The following is a 9,208-nucleotide window of genomic DNA, read 5'->3' on the forward strand; positions in this document are numbered from 1 at the left end:
CCAATTCCTCCGTACACGGCTATTTCAATTTGCGCAGTTCCGTTATCTCCCACCACAGTCCTTGTACGCTCTACTCCTTGTCGGTGGCTAACCAATGAAAAAGAGGCCCGAAGAGTCAGAAGCTCTTGTTCTTTTGAATTGAGTATTTTAGAAGACGTCTTGGGAATCCATACAACTTTTTTGAGAAAATATTCTAAACGTAAAAGTAAGTTATAAATGTACGAATATGAATATTTTTCACATGTAGAAGGTCTTTTCGCATTCATTTTTCATTCTTTTATCGACTGACGACCTTGAACACTAAAAGATCGTTAATTGACTGAGAAAATACATTCTACACTTGAGAAATATTACTATTCAGACCTTCTAACCTTACTTTCATGTTTAGAATATTTTCTCCAAAAAGTCGTATGCAGTTGCAGTCCCATATGGTTACCTTCATGGCGGCTGATATTTCCACCTACCATAGCATGATACATTCCAAAAAATATTAATATTCAAACTTATTTTAAAGTTCCATATATTTTCTCCATAAAGTTGTCTGCATTTAACCTTCCAGACTATCTGCAAACCCATTATTCCGAGAAATATTTGAGTCATTTTTTGATTCTATTATAGTGATTTTAAGTTGGTAAATTGTCGTACATTAACAAAAACACACTTGAAAGACACTTGAAAAACACTAACACAAACGCGAACTTTTTGATTGCCCGCATATGAGTACCCGCGTATTGCGCGTTTCCGCTTTAGACAAAGAGTCATGATTTACCATCTCTCGTCCCTTGAGCTGAGACACTGCGGGGGGCAGCAGTTCTAGGAATTAATACACCGAGAGTTTTTCCACTCAGGGTCGTCTGTATTTCTCTGCTTCATTATTGATAGTATTTACATATGTCAAGTAGACCCACGCTCTACAGCACATATGCAGTTGAAAAAAGTTTTTCGAAGAAGGCGCATCGATACAAGGTTGAGCCAAGCGGTGATAATTCTAAATTTGGTCTTACGTTAGTACGATATTCAAAACGCATTTATAGTGGTTGTCAGAGGGTTGGATTAAAATATCTGAATTTATGAAATGGGTATAAATAGGTGTACAAATAAATTAGTTGCGAAATGAAAATATTTGGTTTAAGAAGATAAAATGATGGTATTATATTAGGAGGTCGAAAAATAGGTCATGAACCAGAGATGACAATAATTCCTGACAGGAACTCTTAGATTGTCAGGAAATAGGGATCATCTATCTGAGGTCATAAAATAGGGTTAAATATAATTTCGTCCGGAAAGTAACAGAATTAAAAAAATATTACTCCAATATTAAATATTCACAAGAAAAGACTTAAATTTGTGGGGTCGTAAAAGGGAATCATAAAATAAGTGATAATAAAAGAATAAGTAAATATAGTGTCAAGAAGAGAGAGTCAGTGGTATTTTATTTGGCAATGAAATACCCAGCTGCGGAAAATAATGGAATAGTATCAAATTGCAGGTCATAAAATAGCCAAAAATGAAGTTAATAAATCGTGCACATTTATGTGTGAAGAAGAAAAAGAAAAGGTTCTTTCTGGTTCTAATGGCGAATTCGCGTGCCATTTACCTGTGTTTGGTTATAAAACATAACCTCTTAAGGCAATGACGCGATATGAAGAGGGGGAACGCCCCTCTGCCATTGGGCCCCGCCTTTCCTACTCATCATTCTCATGTACTAATTATTGGGCCTGTTGTATGAGCCACGTGTTCCTCGTGTAATTTACCGTCTGAGGTTCGACTACGTGTCTATGCAGTTAATACAGTTCCTTGCCAAGTCTTCTGACCTGCGGTGAGTTTTAGTACCGGAAACTGTAAATGCGGATTTATGCATGTCGAGGGGACATTAAAAAATTACAAATTTACGACCCTCTCTCCTCTTATATACTTTCATAATACCTCACATTATTCTGCTTTACATTTTTAAATGAGACGACATACCCGAATTCTGAAGTCCATCTCCATGGGTCATAAAATTATGTCTATGAAATTCCCCTCCCTGGAGGACGTGCATAAATTATGTTTGATATTTTTCAAAGTGGCGGGAGGGGGGGGGGAGTAAATAAACTCTGTTTTTTACTTTTGTATTTTGTCTCACATAGCGGGAAGGAGGTAATTGATCAAAACCACGTACGGTAAAAGTGTCGTGAGATGCAACCACGACTTTCGGGGTGCTGATTGTTCACGAGGGCTAAGTAAAGTAAAATAAAGGAGGGAAAACTAGAAAATTCAACGTTTGAAAAATAAAATCTATTTTAACCATTTTTTTTACTGTTCGTTAATCTCGAAAGTTTTCAAGATCCTTTAAAGCAATACATATTTCCAAAAAAAGGTTACACGCTCCATTTATGGTCGTAAATTCGTGTATTTTTTTGATAGGCACTTCAAATCGAAGTTTCATATCATGTTCTAATATCAATATTTATTGTTATTATTCATTACAGATAGCAAATTAAAATGTTTGAAAGAATTGAAAAATATTGTTTGCCACTTAAATCCGAAATTAATTAATATAACCCAACTCGGAACACAATAATAAAACCCAACTATTTTTGATTGGAAGTTTATTCATTTCGATTTAAAAGCCTACTACTACATTTTTGGGAAAGAAATCATCTTTTTTAGTGAACATTTTTATGAATTGGCTCGCAATTATATATTTTGCCGAAAATTGCACAATTTTGTAAAAAAAGTAGTCCTTTTTTGGTTAAAAATTCATCTGCTTAATATTAAATCTGCTTTGGATAAACATAAACTTTTTTATTCAAACTTCGTAGTTTTTTCTTTAAAAATAAATGATTTTGTAGAAAATTCACCAGTTTAGTATAAAAATCAAGTATCTGTTCGAAACTTGAACTGCCTTGTTGAAAATTAATAAATTTGATATAAAATGTAACTATTTGATAGAAAATTTATTTTTTTCTTGAAAAAATGGAAATTCAACTATTTTATTTTTTATCGAAATCTTTACTTTTTTAGTTGAAAATTCAAATGTTTGGTAGGAAATTCGTGTATTTTGTTAAAAAATCTATTCGGCAAAACATTTAAGTATTGCGTTAAAAATCGTATTTTTTGGTGAAAAATTAATTTTTTGGTTAAAAGTGCAACTGGGTGGTTGAAAATTAATCCTTTTTAGTTGTATATCGAAATATTTTGTTCCAAATCCTTTTTTAAATTATCATCGGAGAAGGTATTACATTTGTGTCAAATTTGACTCCCCCCCCCCCCCCCCCCCCATAGTTTTGGTCAAAGCTCCACGATTTAGATCCCGCTGAATACGAAAAACAGTTTTTACGAATGTGTCTGCCTGACTGTGTGTGTGTGTTTGGCTATAGATTTTTAGTTTGCTGCAGGATAACTTTCGAACGAATTAACAGATAAGATTGGCCTTTGGTATACTCTGTTAGTGTCCTAAAAATGTTCTTTACAGATATTCATAGTATTAAAATAGACGAACAATTTATTCTAATGACTTTTTTTGATCAAATCAAAATTCACCAGAGCTATACCATTTATAAAATTCCAAAAAATACACGAAAATCACTTTGAAGCCTAATAACGCACGATTAGAAAGAAAGTCAAGAGAAGATAAATATTGATTTTTTAATGCCCTACAAGGTTATCATAACAATTTTATTAATTTTCTTGGAAAATTAAAATTTTAACAGCATAAAAAAATAATGGAAAAACAAAGATTAAATTTTTTCATTCAACTATTTCACAGTATTTCCAAGATTTTTAAATATATAAACGTGTTTTCAAAAAAAAAGGAGGGACAGGAATGTGAAAATCAGATCATATGAACCCCCATCTAACGCAACGGTGCTGATGGTTCGTGACCTTCTCAGTATAAAACACTAACCAGGTATTAGCCTCGGTTGAAACTAATCCCCCCCCCCCTCGCTCGCAACCCCTCATTAATCGAAGTTTCGTGGGTCACTGAGGTTAGGGATATAATTTAGAAGTTAAAAAAAGGTAATTCTGATGTGTAGAACGCATGTATAACCTTTAAATCGTAAAATTAAAATTGGAAATGAGCAAATTCAGTTTTTGAAAAACCGGCAGAAGTTACAATAAAATGTATAATAATAAAAAATTTTTAAGAATGTGCATTGTTTAGACGAGACAATGACGCCTGTTTCAATATGAATGTATGGCATGAATTGTAATAATATACATTTATGGAAATAATATACAATTTGAGGAACAAATTCAAGTGCGAAGCCCGCGATACGTGATGAAAGTGTGTTCGTTAAAGCCGAAGTAGCTTTAACAAAAGAAAATTCCCTATTACCAAATAACAGTTGTCGCTGCATTGACCTTTAGTTTAAAAAAAATTTCTGCACAAGCGTAGAGAATATACAAAGACCGAGCGCGGAGTGCGCGGTAAGTAAATTATCGAGCGTGAAACGCGAGTTAAATATAGTATCAAGCGCGTAGCACGAGAACCAAAAGTTGCGCGCCCTAATCGCGCTCACTTTGGCGAGTTGCGCGCGCAGAGCGCGGTGAGAACGAGCCTTGAAGCAGGCGGATTTTTTATGTTAAATTTAACTGGTTTTGTTTATTTAAAATTTAATCTTTTTTGGTTCAAATAAATATTCTTATTTGAAATTTGAACTACTTTTCTACATAACATTTATTTTGGTTGAATATTATTAATTTTAATTGCAAATTCATCTCTTTATTTGAAAATTGAACTACCTTCTTTGAAAAGCGTTGTTTTGTTTCAAAATTAATTTTCCTAACTGAAAACATCAATATTTGGTTGAAAATTTAACGGCTTTGTAGAAGATTCGTTTTTTATCAAAAAGTGAACTTTTTTAGTTTCAAAATTGAACTTTTTGGTTGAAATTTTTTTTTCCTTTATTGAAAATTTGTCTGTTTTTGTAAAAAAATAATCTTTTTAGTAGAAAATTTAATTATTTGTTTAACAATGTATACCTTTTGTTGTAATTCTTATTTTTGTTAAATATGTAACCTTCTTGGTTAAAAATTCGTCTTTAATTAACAGCTATTCCGTGTGGCTTAAGAAAGAAGTACCGGTAAAAAAATTGTAAATTTCCTATTCAGCGTTTCGATATTTATGAAAAATAAAAATTCTAAGATTAGCATATGAATGGGAAGGTTCATTCAATGACAATATTTTGATTTCATTTTTTCAAATCTGCGCACATACGCGCGCATTATTTTTCCTCAACATGACAACGTCATTAGAGTCGAATGGCGTCTTATTTCCCGGAGCTACTCGACCAATCGCATGTACTGATTTTAACCCAGTGCTGCCAGATCGAACTTCAAATTTATCCCTGCCATACCTACCGCTTCGGAGCCGCAAAACAGAAGGTGCATAATTACCACTGTAAGTTCGTGTGTAAGCGCAAAATGCACGACTCGAACTTCGGTTTTCTCAGGTTTTCTGCTGCACGATGATTGCCGATCTGAAAGCTTTAGAAAACTTCAATGGTCTTCTATTTATATCTCGATCTTGATTTGATAGAAATTGAAGATTTTGATGTTTTAAACAAAGTATGTTTTTGAAAAAACGATTTTTTTTTAAATCGTATTTTTTCCATTTTAATGAAATTAAACGTAACCGAGGCGATTTATTAGATAAAATATTATTTTTTAAGAAAATAATATCTAAAAGTAATATAATTATACTAAGTATTTTTGCCATGCCCCCCGAAGTTACTAAATTTCCAAAGAGGAAATTTCGTGCTTTCAAAGTGGACAAGTAAGAGTAAATATATTAAATAAGAACAAAATAACATAAAACAATTTATTTATCATAAAAATTATGTCAATACTTAAAAAATACTGGAAATACTTAGTTCTCGGCAAAACCCTTGCATTCTATGCATACAGGTGCACGATGGTCGTCGCGCAGTCGCGCATGCGGTTCGGGCACCTCATGAAGAATTTGAAAGAATTTTATCTGCCGGAAAATTAAAATTAAAATTAAATAAATACATATTTTTAGGTCTTTCATAAAAACTTTGTGATTATATGTTTCATATATATTACAAAAATATTTTTCTTACCACAAAGAATATTGCAATTTTTCCAACTTTTTTGTTAAAAATTCCATTTTTGACAATGTCATGAACAATTTTTTAAGATTCATGCTTATAAGCTGCTGTGATGCGGTAAAGAAATAGCTTCAAAATGAGCCCAAGAATATTAAAAAATGTTGATTACTTCGAAAGTTATTGAACATTTCATAAAAATTAAAATTTATACTATTTTTGCAATAACTACTCACAAATAATACAAATTGGCTTCATCCTAGGCTCACCTTATGCAGAATTCGGGAGCAATTAATCCCATGCAGAGAAAGTTTTTTAGCTCTGACAGAATTGGAATTAAGAGTACTTAAACAGTCACGAATAAAATAGGTGTACAAAAACTTTTGACAGGCAGTGCATATTTTAAATACACGGTATGCCATTGAATTTTATATAAAGCCGGTTAAAATATACTGTAAAAAATCATTGTATTATATATTCATTTATCAACTAACCTTGCTTATCAGATACTCCAAATAAACTTCCATCGTCACTGTCCTCGGAAAAATGCTCTTCTTCCGAATCCGACAGAGATGTTGCCAAATCTTTCGCACTTGGGAGATTATAAACCCGGGCACTCATTTAGCAAAATAAATAATTAAATAATTGTTGTAAATTGATTATTGTTATTCGAAATGAATTACGAAAATGTACACAAATTTTAGCAAATTCAAATTAATTTTTGGTGGCTATCGAATGCGAAAAAATGTTTTCTTTGCAATTTATTTCAATAAATGTATTAAAATCTATAATTATTGTAAAAAAGATTAAATTTACTTACTTTCATTAGAAATCCAAGTGCCCAACAACAAAATTCGATATTTTTATATTTCTGAGTCGGCAACGATACTGCACACACACACACACACACACACACACACACACACACACACACACACACACACACATCCACGCACACACACACAAGGAACACTTGTGCAAATATGCACTTAATCGAACTTTAGTACCTGCTACTTCGGCAGCCAAGCCACAAATGAACGCGGACTCAACGACAATATATGCTACAGAGGTACCGTATATTTGTCGTAGTGGGGGTATACCTCGGAAAAGTAAGAGCGGAAAGTGCCAGCAAATTGAAAATTTTATTGGTGCAGATTCACACCATTGTACGTCGAGAGGGTTAAATTTGTTGTTGTTGAGAATTACCCGTTTTTGGTTCACAATTCAACTACTCGGTTGAAGGTTGGAGTACTTTGGTTATTCATAAGAAACATTCTCGTGCCCGGTTTAGGCCGGGCGATGGTCGGGGAATCCGGCTAAAAACGTCACGGTAAACTGGTCGAATCCTGGCTTGAATACCGGCCAGGATCCGGTGAGGTGATCCGGCCACGAAGCGGTTAAAAACGTTGCTTTAGGCGAGAAATTGGTACCTTGTTTTGTCTTTTAAGGCTCATCGTAAAGAATATGGTAAACTTTTAAAGTTAAATCAAGTGAATTAATTCTGGCGAGGAACTTGAAGTAGAATTTCAAGCACTGATAATAGAATCTCGTAGCAATTGTTTTACGTAGGAAACCACGTGGTAATTTTAGGGTAGGAAGTAAACAAGAAAAAAATGGATTCACAGCAGTATAGTTTAATTAAAAATAAGGTTGATTTTAAGTACGGATCTAGATTTTATTTGCAAATTTTTAGGAAATGACGCGACGTGAGTACAATGTACATTCTCGTTCGAAGTGTAAAACTGAAAATTACTGAGTGTCAACGCAGTCGCCAGACGCAGAATCCGATATACATGGCGGTAACTTTGAAAGTGTACAGACTATACATTTTCTGGAAATAGAAAAAATTTTACATTTCTTCTGATGCACATAGCAGAATCGATAACAGTTTTATTTAATAAGTTAAAATATTTAAAAAAATTAATCTTCTTTCTTAAATAATTTAAAACAGCTCATTTCTGTTTCACTGATCTAATAAATTTTTAAATTATACTTTTCAAATAATAATTTATCTAGCATCCATAATTACGTCTTTGATAACATCACAGCTTTTAAAAAATGTGTAATTTTTACAACAACAAATCCTGGCCAGTGCCCGGTCGGTTCCCGACCATGGGATATAACTAGGGTTTGCCGGGCCAGTAACGGGCCGGCTCCCGACTTGATGATTCGAGAAAAATGTAGCCCGACCGGATGGCTCCCAACCGGTTCCTGCCCATGAAACCCAGCCAGGGGTAGCCCAGCCGGGGTCCGACTAGAAACCTTGTTGTAGGAGGGCCAACCAGGGAAATTTGTGCCCGGGGTACGCTTTTTGGATTTTTTATTATTGGATGACCCCTTAATAAATTAAAAAAAAAATTTAGTCAGCAAAAAATATGTATTTTCCTTAGGGGCCGTACTTAAGTTCCAGAAATCATAAGATATGATTAATGGAAATTTGTTGTATTTAAAATAATTTTGATTGCTCTGCATACTTTGCAGGACGAAAAATTACTTTTTTAAATTATATGATTTTTCAAACAATAGATCTTAAATGTTGTCGGTATAATAGTCAAAAAAAGTATCTTTATTAATAAACATTTCGCAGGGAGTCCTTGGTAACTTTATAACTTTCTTCCTTAATCCATTTTTCATTTTTTTCATGTACCAGTATTTTATTCTTGTAATATTATAAATATGATCTTTTGTAAACGGAATAAAAAAGTGTATTTATTTATGTAAAAAATGACGTCGCTACTATAAAACATAACTTCTTAATAATGTACTTGAATTTCCAACAAAAGAATTTAATTTTTTAAAAAATCATTGAGTTTTTAACCTAAAAAGATAACGCCGCAACGAAAAAGAGAGATAGTTGATAGTTTAACCAAACAAGACAAAATTCCATCAAAAACTAAATAAATTTCATTTACAAAAAAATATTAACAAAGTAGTTCCACTTTTACCCACGGATTCGAATTTTCAACTAAACAATATTAGTCTTCCATAAAATAGTTAACTTTTAACCATAGGGATACATTTTTATCTAAAAATACGAATCTTTAAAAAAATGATTTCTTTACTAAATGGGTCCAAGAAAATTGTCAAACAAAAATTGTTGAATCTGTAAGTAAATTTTCTTCACAATAGTTGAATTTCCAACAAAATAGTTTAAC

Source organism: Belonocnema kinseyi, chromosome 1 (genome assembly GCF_010883055.1).
Source record: "Belonocnema kinseyi isolate 2016_QV_RU_SX_M_011 chromosome 1, B_treatae_v1, whole genome shotgun sequence".
NCBI classification, from domain to species: domain Eukaryota; kingdom Metazoa; phylum Arthropoda; class Insecta; order Hymenoptera; family Cynipidae; genus Belonocnema; species Belonocnema kinseyi.